This window comes from Schistocerca americana, chromosome 2 (assembly GCF_021461395.2).
Source record: "Schistocerca americana isolate TAMUIC-IGC-003095 chromosome 2, iqSchAmer2.1, whole genome shotgun sequence".
Taxonomy (NCBI): domain Eukaryota; kingdom Metazoa; phylum Arthropoda; class Insecta; order Orthoptera; family Acrididae; genus Schistocerca; species Schistocerca americana.
The window spans coordinates 34,232,881-34,244,637 of NC_060120.1; positions in this window are offsets into that span (position 1 = coordinate 34,232,881).

Genomic DNA, 11,757 nt, shown 5'->3' on the forward strand with positions numbered 1-11,757 from the left:
ATAAATACACACTGTTCTGTAGTTAACTTTCTATTCATTGTTTCTCAGATAGCAAAAACAATGTCACTGCAAACTGCTAGTGTGAACTGATCTATGGGTACTATGCATTAGTCAAGCTCACTCATGATTATCACTACGCTAGGCGAAGAAGTGTCTAAGGACTGCCAGTGACAACTGACTTACAACCCACTCTGTACATTCCAGTTTAGTGACTGAGCAGAAAACGGTATAGCGAGGGAAGGAAGGACGATTAGTGTTTGACGTTCTGTCAACTGCGGAGGCCTAAGAAGGATTCAGAAAAGGCTTACGTTGAAACCATATAGGCCTAGAATGTTGGTAGAGCACATGCCCGCGAAAGGCAAAGGTCCCGAGTTCGAGTCTCGGTCCGGCACACAATTTTAATCTGCCAGGAAGTTTCATATCAGCGCACACTCCGCTGTAGAGTGAAAATTCCATTCTAGAAACATCCGCCAGGCTGTGGCTAAGCCATGTCTCCGCAAGTTTCTTTCAGGAGTGCTGGTTCTGCAAGGTCCGCAGGAGAGCTTCTGTAAAGTTTGGAAGGTAAGAGACGAGGTACTGGCAGAAGTAAAGCTGTGAGGACGGGGCGTGAGTCGTGCTTGGGTAGCTCAGCTGGTAGAGCACATGCCCGCGAAAGGCAAAGGTCCCGAGTTCGAGTCTCGGTCCGGCACACAGTTTTAATCAGCCAGGAAGTTTCATATAGGCCTACTTTACTCCAAGACCTAAGAGAAGATGATCTGGACAGGGGTAAGCAATTCCGCGAGTTCTATAAATGCGACAAGAAGCCGATCCCAAGTTTTATACAAGCATTCTCTGGAGTGACGACGCGACTTTTAAAGTGAATGTTAGAGTGAACAGACAAAACTATATGCACTGGGATTCTACAAATTTTCATGTGGCGATGGAGACAACGTTACACTCTCCTGGTGTGAGTGTATGGGTAGGGATTTTCAGCGAGGGCTAATCGGTCCTTACTTTTTAACAGTGCCTACATATGCTTCAAGAAGTGTTGTTTTAACTGCAAAGTAGCCCACTTTTTGAACGTCTGCAGTAGGTCTGGAGAAGTTAATATGACAACACGAAGGAGCAACCTCGCATTATGAAGTTACTGGGGTACAATTGAATGGCCTCCGCGATCCCAGATATCAAACTCAGGGATTTTTCGGTCTGGTGTTTACCAGAAAAATGAGGTTTATTGCATTACGACTCTTGATGTTGAGCGTTTGAAGGAACTAATCAAAAATGGCTCTGAGCACTATGGGACTTAACATCTGAGGTCATCAGTCCCCTAGAACTTAGAACTACTTAAATCTAACTAACCTAAGGACATCACACACATCCATGCCCGAGGTAGGATTCGAACCTGCGGCCGTAGCGGTCGCGCGGTTCCAGACTGAAGCGCCTAGAATCGCTCGGCCACACAGGCCGGCGTATTAATCCAATCAGAATTTACAACAGTTTCGGAAGATTTGCGACAAAATTACCAAATCAGTATTGAAAAGATACAGTGTTCCCTTAGAACAACATGGAAACCATTTTGAGCATCTTTTGTCCGTTCATTGAATTATACAAGTATTCCTGAGTTGATAGTTAATTTGTATCTACACTTGTTTAGTTTTGTTGCACAAGACGCTTTTTTGACAACTGACTCATGGTTCTGTACTGAAAGCGAACAAGGGCAGAATGAGACAAAAGATAATATCTGGTATCCTGTCGGATAAACGTATTTTCAAACCATACTTGGACGATAAACATTGTTGCCATTTTCAGGCGATGGGAGAGAGGCATAACAAGCCTCGCAATTGCCGCAACATAATTCGTACCATAGCGTCAACTATCTGTCGGTTGCTGCATCCAGCGCCTCAAATAGCGTTACGATCTGCAGGTATAGCTGTTCTATCCTTCTCTTTCTGTTACAAGGTTATGAAATATGACAAAACTGGAAGCACGCGATGAGCGACGGTCGATGTCGTTGAGATTATCATTCACTTTTCCATGAATTCCTTGACACCAGACTGACAAATACTGTCATTGGAATTATGGTTTCTTGGAACTGCAAAATATGACCACAATTAAGCAAGTATTCCGCTACAGTCACTTTATGTGACTTTAGGTTGCGCTTTTGTCCTCGGTGTTCACTAAGTCGGGCCAAAACTATTCACATTGTTCGACTGATGTACACAGACTCATATCGGCGTGGAACCTTGTCTACTTCCGCTTGTATACGCAAATTTTCTTCTTCGGAGCTCGCCGTAAATATTCATAGGTTTCAACCTGAAAATGGATTTTTCAAATCCTCAAGTAAGTAGGTTTTGCCGAAATATTCTCTTTATTTGAGTATGAACCAGCCGAGATCTTTTTGAATTCTGTTACAGGCCTCTACAAGTCAACAAGTTGGTGACCAATCGCGCTTCCCTTCTTTGTATTCTCTCAACCCCTCTGCTATTTCAACAAGATATACAAAGCGCTTAAATAACAAACAACAGATTTCAGTGTTTGTTGCATACAAAATATGAAAGACAGAACCACATTGCATATTTCTTCGAGAGAGGAAGGTTCAAAGTTTCGACACGGCTGCGCTGTTGTTTGTTTGTAGGAACACGAAGACCACACCAGAAGGCAAATGGTTTTGTGCGTTGGAATTTGTGCGAAGTCAATCCAATGTTCACGTGCAACGTGCATCCCGCCCACGGTCCAGCAAGAGGCCGCCTCTGCACAAACAGATTTCTGACTGACATACAGAATTCTTGAAAGCTGTCTGTGTATGCAAAGGGAAGAACACTGGTCTGCCATGCACGTCTGACGAAAATGTCGAGCTTATCCGAGATGCGTTCGCACGGAGCCCTCGGAAGTCGACAAGACGGGCAGGCCAAGAGCTTCCAACTTCCTCAAACAAAGGTGTGGCCTCCCCTGAAGCAGTGCCTGCATATGAAGTCTCAGAAGCTGCAGTTAACAGCTGCAATTGAGTTCCGACCACCACAACAGAAGGTCCGAATTTTACATTTCAGTTCTGCAGGACATGGCAGAGGACACTTTTTCCGAACGACTCACCTTTCCGGACGTTTCATCTGTCGGGTAAAGTAAATCACCATCATGTAAGAATTTGGGAGTACAAAACCCTGGAGTCGTCGTGGAGCATGAAAGAGATTCACCGAAACTGGACGTACTATGTGGCGTTTCTGTACAAAAAGTTCATGGACCTTTCTTTTTTTTGCTGAGAAAACTATGCCAGGAATGTCGTACTTGGACAAACTATCAAATTGGTTGTTTCCTCAACTTCACTAAGATTTGAATGATTTCATTGTTATGCATGACTGTGCTCGACCTCAGTTTCACCTTGAGGTGCAGCGTTACCTTAGCAACACACCCCGCAACGTAGGATTAGAAGAGGTGGACAGCAAGTCGTTTTCATTGCTTTTGACCTCCCAGGTCACCAGACATCACACTTAACGATTTTCTCTGTGGGGGTACACGAAAGAAAGTCTTTGTCCTATCTATTACTCTACCCTTCAAGGGCTGAGAAATCGAATTGTTGAAGCTGTGGAATCAACAAACAGGGATCCGTTAATTCGTGTGTGGAATGGAATGGACTAGTATTTCGATGATTCTCGAGCAACGCCTGGTGCTCATGTTGAGTATATGGTATAGTGTCTGTGCGAACAAAACTTTGCACCCTACTCTATCCAGTAAAATGCGCAATGTAGAATAGAACAGAATATTTATTCACCTCTGAACATGTTTACATGTAACTCGTGTCCTCATATGTTTCATAGTTACAGCATTACAGTTATTTTACAATTATTCTTGCCTAATTATGTTGTAAGGAGGCTTTTACATAAGAAACTGCTTCAGAAAAGCACATTGTAACACAAACTGATCACGTTTTGCAAACCAAATACAGTATGCCACAATGAATAAGCATATCATGTTAGTCTCTTCGTATCTAAATAATCTGTATACAACTATAATAATCATAAATTTTATCTCTCTATTGCCTTATACAATATGGTACAGTGAATCACCATACCACACTGGTAGCTTCATAAAATATTACAATTTATAACTTAGTATAGTCTCATCTCAAAACTCCAAATCATCTGTTAAACATTCTTCAAATTCTTTCAATGTATAGAAGGCTTTGCTTTTTTCCCACTTTGTTATTACTCTTTTGAATTTATTGAGGGGCACTGACTGGGTATTTTTTGGTAGTTTGTTAAAATATGTGACACCAAGATATTTATAGCTATTGTGAATCTTTGCTAGTATGGCATGGGGCTTGTCAATTGCATGTCTGTGTCTAGTGTTATGATGGTGTATTGACATCCTAAGGTCAAAATTATCGAGGTTTTCTTTCGTTATACTAGGCAACTATAAAAATGTAAACTAGGTACTGTCATAATATTCATTTCCTTGAAGTAGTGTCTACATGATTCTCGTGGTGTGAGTTCCGCAATGCAGCTGATGGCCTTTTTTGCCATTTAAATACAGTCTTAGAACCAGGTGAGTCCCCTCTTAGCAAAATTCCTTATGTCAGAAGGTATCTGAAGAAAGCAAAGTATTCATCTACATCTACATCTACATCCATACTCCGCAAACCACCTGACGGTCTGTGGCGGAGGGCACCTTGAGTACCTCTATCGGTTCTCCCTTCTATTCCAGTCTCGTATTGTTCGTGGAAAGAAGGATGCCTCTGTGTGGGGTCTAATCTCTCTGATTTTATCCTCATGGTCTCTTCGCGAGATATACGTAGGAGGGAGCAATATACTGCTTGACTCCTCGGCGAAGGTATGTTCTCGAAACTTCAACAAAAGCCCGTACCGAGCTACTGACCGTCTCTCCTACAGAGTCTTCCATTGGAGTTTATCTATCATCTCTGTAACGCTTTCGCGATTACTAAATGATCCTGTAACGCAGCGCGCTGCTCTCCGTTGGATCTTCTCTATCTCTTCTATCAACCCTATCTGGTACGGATCCCACACTGGTGAGCAATATTCAAGCAGTGGGCGAACAAGTGTACTGTAACCTACTTCCTTTGTTTTCGGATTGCATTTCCTTAGGATTCTTCCAATGAATCTCAGTCTGGCATCTGCTTCATCGACGATCAACTTTATATGATCATTCCATTTTGAATCACTCCTAAGGCCTAATCCCAGGTAATTTATGCAGTTAACTGCTTCCAGTTGCTGACCTGCTACATTGTAGCAAAATGATAAGGGATCTTTATTTCTATGTATTCGCAGCACGTTACACTTGTCTACATTGAGATTCAATTGCCATTCCCTGCACCATGCGTCAATTCGCTGCAGATCCTCCTGCATTTCAGTACAATTTTCCATTGTTACAACCTCTAGATATACCACAGCATCATTCCCGAAAAGCCTCAGTGAACTTCTGATGTCATCCACAAGGTCATTTACGTATATTGTGAATAGCAGCGGTCCTAAGACACTCCCCTGCGGCACACCTGAAATCACTCTTCCCTCGGAAGACTTCTCTCCATTGAGAATGACATGCTGCATTCTGTTATCTAGGAACTCTTCAATCCAATCACACAATTGGTCTGATCGTCCATATGCTCTTACTTTGTTCATTAAACGACTGTGGGGAACTGTATCGAACGCCTTGCGGAAGTCAAGAAACACGGCATCTACCTGGGAACCCGTGTCTATGGCCCTCTGAGTCTAGTGGACGAATAGCGCGAGCTGGGTTTCACACGATCGTCTTTCTCGAAACCCATGCTGATTCCTACAGAGTAGATTTCTAGTCTCCAGAAAAGTCATTATACTCGAACATAATACGTGTTCCAAAATTCTACAACTGATCGACGTTAGAGATATAGGTCTATAGTTCTGTACATCTGTTCGACGTCCGTTCTTGAAACCGGGGACGACCTGTGCCCTTTTCCAATCTTTTGGAACGCTACGCTCTTCTAGAGACCTACGGTACACCGCTGCAAGAAGGGGGCAAGTTCCTTCGCGTACTCTGTGTAGAGTGTTTCTATGTCTCACAGTTCGTATGTGATAAAGGACTGAAATCTGTTCTTTCTTTTTGAATCACCCTGTAATCCTCACACAACTGAACAATACTCCACTAAGCGCCCATACAGCTTTTCATAACCCATCTCTTTCGTAGATAAGACGTTAAGCTTCCAGTGGCCTACCAGTGAACTGAATCCTGCGATATGCCCGACCCACGACTGCAGTCATGTGATCGTTGCTCCTGGTATCTACGCGCGTTGTTGATGGCGAGTCCGACTTCGTTCGTGTGACCTTCACAGTGGCTGCGGCGCGCAATTCATTCAGGAGAGCAAGAAGTGCCGCTGCGGTATCTCGGAGCGGCGCAGAGGGCGCGTTGCGCAACGTCTGCTCCGCGGTAGCAGCACAATGGGTCTGGCCTCCCACGTCGATGCCGCACAACCTGCCGTTTCTCCTCTGTAGATGCAGCCACGCGACGTCAGCTGTCAAACGACTGTCCACCGCTCACACTCGTGTTACGATAGCCTCGAAAAATAAAGCCCTGGCCGCGAATATCTTGCTCGTCTCCTTTTTCGTCTTCTTCCTCTTGTTCTTGTGACTATAGCCATACAGGGGCAAGCCTCTATTCGGAAAGCTCACTCACTTCGGTAACAGACACCGCTCACCCACCCACCACCTCACGCACACATCCTGTCACCTATCTCTGCTCTTGCACGAATGATGCTCTGGTATTAGAGGCCGCTTGGTGACTCCAGTTCCGGAACGTCCAATATTGAACCAACGTCGAGGTGCGAGCCAACAGAACTGACGTTTTACAAACACACATGTTTCAAACTATAAATTATAGGTTATTTTATGTCCTATTCAGGCCTACACTAAAGACTATTGGAAACAATAGAAGCCGACCTCGGGGGAAGATCAGTTTGGATTCCATAGAAATGTTGGAACACGTGAGGCAATACTGACCCTACGACTTATCTTAGAAGCTAGATTAAGAAAGGGAAACCTACATTTCTAGCATTTGTAGATTTAGAGAATGCTTTTGACAATATTGAGTGCAATACTCTCTTTCAAATTCTGAAGGTGGCAGGGGTAAAATACAGGGAGAGAAAGGCTATTTACAATTTGTACAGAAACCGGATGGCACTTATAAGAGTCAAGGGACATGAAAGGGAAGCAGTGGTTGGGAAGGGAGTGAGACAGGGTTGTAGCCTCTCCCCCATGTTATTCAATCTGTATATTGAGCAAGCAGTAAAGGAAACGAAAGAAAAATTCGGATTAGGAATTAAAATCCATGGAGAAGAAACAGAAACTTTGAGGTTTGCCGATGACATTGTAATTCAGTCAGAGACACCAAAGGACCCGGAAGAGCAGCTGAACGAAATGTGCAATGTCTTGACAGGAGGATATAAGATGAACATCAACAAAAGCAAAACGAGGATAATGGAATGTAGTCGAATTACGTCGGGTGATGCTGCGAAAATCAGAATAGGAAACGAGACGCTTAAAGTAGTAAATGAGTTTTGCTATTCAGGGAGCAAAATAACTGATGATGGTCGAAGCAGGGAGGATATAAAATGTAGACTGGCAATGGCAAGGAAAGCGTTTCTGAAGAAGAACAATTTGTTAACATCGAGTATAGATTTAAGTGTCAGGAATTCGTTTCTGAAAGTATTTGTATGGAGTGTAGCCATGTATGGAAGTGAAACGTGGACGATAAATAGTTTGGACAAGAAGAGAATAGAAGCGTTTGAAATGTGGTGCTACAGAAGAATGCTGAAGATTATATTGGTAGATCACATAACTAATGAGGAGGTATTGAATAGAATTGTGGCACAACTTGACTGGAAGAAGGGATCGGTTGGTAGGACATGTTCTGAGGCGTCAATGGATCACCAATTTAGTATTGGAGGGCAGCATGGAGGGTAAAAATCGTAGAGGAAGACCAAGAAATGAATACACTAAACAGACTCAGAAGGATGTAGGTTGCAGTAGGTACTGGGAGATGAAGAAGCTTGCATAGGATAGAGTAGCATGGAGAGCTGCATCAAATCAGTCTCAGGACTGAAGACCACAAGAACAACAGCAGTCAATAAACATTATTATGTTTTCAGTCAGTTCTTCATAGAGACAAACGATTTTAGATGGTCAACAATTGTATGTTTTAAAAGTTCAGCGATGCCACTCACTCACATCAGATGAATCACTACCACACGATCAATGAAATGAAAAAATCTCTTCTCTATTACTAGATTTGCGAACGCAGCACTTTGGTTAAGCTTTGATTAAACTGAATCAAAGGATTTGATATTTGGAGAAAATATTACCAAAGCAACTAAAAACAGAGTTGCGCTTTTTAATACACATATTTATCTTAGTTTATGTACTAAACACAAGTGGGACTTCTGAGTCACGTCAGAATACATAGGGTGCACGTAATTAAAGTTCCAATTTTAAAAACATCTACATCTACATCTACATTGATACTCCGCAAGCCACCCAACGGTGTGTGGCGGAGGGCACTTTACGTGCCACTGTCATTACCTCCCTTTCCTGTTCCAGTCGCGTATGGTTCGCGGGAAGAACGACTGTCTGAAAGCCTCCGTGCGCGCTCTAATCTCTCTAATTTTACATTCGTGATCTCCTCGGGAAGTATAAGTAGGGGGGAGCAATATATTCGATACCTCATCCAGAAACGCACCCTCTCGAAACCTGGCGAGCAAGCTACACCGCGATGCAGAGCGCCTCTCTTGCAGAGTCTGCCACTTGAGTTTATTAAACATCTCCGTAACGCTATCACGGTTACCAAATAACCCAGTGACGAAACGCGCCGCTCTTCTTTGGATCTTCTCTATCTCCTCCGTCAACCCGACCTGGTACGGATCCCACACTGATGAGCAATACTCAAGTATAGGTCGAACGAGTGTTTTGTAAGCCACCTCCTTTGTTGATGGACTACATTTTCTAAGCACTCTCCCAATGAATCTCAACCTGGTACCCGCCTTACCAACAATTAGTTTTATATGATCATTCCACTTCAAATCGTTCCGTACGCATACTCCCAGATATTTTACAGAAGTAACTGCTACCAGTGTTTGTTCCGCTATCATATAATCATACAATAAAGGATCCTTCTTTCTATGTATTCGCAATACATTACATTTGTCTATGTTAAGGGTCAGTTGCCACTCCCTGCACCAAGTGCCTATCCGCTGCAGATCTTCCTGTATTTCGCTACAATTTTCTAATGCAGCAACTTCTCTGTATACTACAGCATCATCCGCGAAAAGCCGCATGGAACTTCCGACACTATCTACTAAGTCATTTATATATATTGTGAAAAGCAATGGTCCCATAACACTCCCCTGTGGCACGCCAGAGGTTACTTTAACGTCTGTAGACGTCTCTCCATTGATAACAACATGCTGTGTTCTGTTTGCCAAAAACTCCTCAATCCAGCCACACAGCTGGTCTGATATTCCGTAGGCTCTTACTTTGCTTATCAGGCGACAGTGCGGAACTGTATCGAACGCCTTCCGGAAGTGAAGAAAAATAGCATCTACCTGGGAGCCTGTATCTAATATTTTCTGGGTCTCATGAACAAATAAGGCGAGTTGGGTCTCACACGATCGCTGTTTCCGGAATCCATGTTGATTCCTACATAGTAGATTCTGGGTTTCCAGAAATGACATGATACGCGAGCAAAAAACATGTTCTAAAATTCTACAAGAGATCGACGTAAGAGATATAGGTCTATAGTTTTGCGCATCTGCTCGACGACCCTTCTTGAAGACTGGGACTATCTGTGCTCTTTTCCAATCATTTGGAACCCTCCGTTCCTCTAGAGACTTGCGGTACACGGCTGTTAGAAGGGGGGCAAGTTCTTTCGCGTACTCTGTGTAGAATCGAATTGGTATCCCGTCAGGTCCAGTGGACTTTCCTCTGTTGAGTGATTCCAGTTGCTTTTCTATTCCTTGGACACTTATTTCGATGTCAGCCATTTTTTCGTTTGTGCGAGGATTTAGAGAAGGAACTGCAGTGCGGTCTTCCTCTGTGAAACAGCTTTGGAAAAAGGTGTTTAGTATTTCAGCTTTACGCGTGTCATCCTCTGTTTCAATGCCATCATCATCCCGTAGTGTCTGGATATGCTGTTTCGACGCTGTACAAGGAAGGACCACTGTTCAGAATGATGTCCAATTTGAACAGCGTATTATTGACGCAGTGGGAAACGTTATGTAAAAAAATTAACCAATAGGAGGCCCTCTAAGCGTCAGGATTTGCACACCAACTGACGCGGGGCGCACGGCTGTTTCTCAGCTCGTGTTCGAACGAGCAACGTGACTGTCCCTATGAAGGACTGCGCGGTGCTGATGAAGCTCTTTCACAACAAGAGTGAGGGTGCGACAGTAGCCCTACAGAAGTTCCGGACAGTCAAGGGTACGAAAAAAGGCATTGATCCGGTGGCTGTTAAGAGCCTGGAGCAAATGGTTAAAATTCGAGAAGACAGGTTCTTTTGAAGTGCAGTGTGGCAGGAGGAGGAAAGCATTTGATCCGACGTCGTCGAAGATGTGGCCACAGCACTGCAGCAGGGGTCGAGCGGTGGTGTGCAAACATGGAGTGCACGGGAAACTGCCCGAACGTTGGACATGTCTGCGAGCGTGATGCATAAAATCCTATGAAACATCCTGCGGTGCTGTCCATACCAAATCACCAATGTTCAGGTGTAGTTTGCTGGTTACATGCCAGCAATACAAACGTTATATCTGGAATTTCTTGCTGGCACGGAAATGGACATTGAATTTCCATAGAACGTTCTGAGGATGGACGAAACTCATCTCCATCTCCAAGCATACGTCAATATGCAGAATTGCAGAATATGGACAACGGAAAACCCGCACCACATCAACTGGTGCCTCTTCGTTCTGCAAAGATGTGATGCAGGTTGAAGGCATCGTTTATCGTTTTTTGAGGAGAAGACTCCTGCGGGCTCTGTTACCTGTATCGTCACTGGCGGAGAGTCTGTCGCGCACCAACGTCATTACAACCCTCCAACGGCACGGATGTGTCAATAGGATGATTTTTATGCAAGATAGCACTCCTCCGCACATTACGTAGGAGTGAAGCGGCTGCTGCAGAGGCATTTCGGAGATGCTAGAATTATCAGCCGTCATCTCCCTGCAGCCTGGTCGTTCAGATCACCTGATCTTAATCCGTTGAATTTCTGGCTATATGGCCACTTCGTCAATATTTAACTCGATATTGAACAGTTATCCGCAGAACATCACAACCGTCTGCAAAGAGTCCGAGCTTAGAGCTCTCATGAATACAGTAGTTCAAAACGAACACCTTACCCGATGTGACATAAAAACACTGCAGCTGCACGAGACACTGATGAGAAGACGTAAAACTTACAACGACGCAAATACCTCTGGTCTTTCTTGAGAGAACGCTCAAAATACCGCCCATTCCGTCGCCGTTCTTAAACCGGATGGAAGCGGTCTTCTTACAGTGTGTCGGTATCTACGCTCAGCCACGTCGCGCCGTCTCTGGGACGTTTGTCAGCCTCTCTAAGCAGCACGATTGGACCTAACAGGACGCAGTCTTTTGACCAACTGCTATAACAAGGGTAAATAATGCAGAACTCTATCTTCCTAGATGAGATTCCAGAACTGTATATCGCCTCTACGCGTGATTAGAGGACAGAAATGTAGCGACAGTCCTCGGTACAAGATAATGAATTTTTTGTGCAAAGCAAACAGTTCAC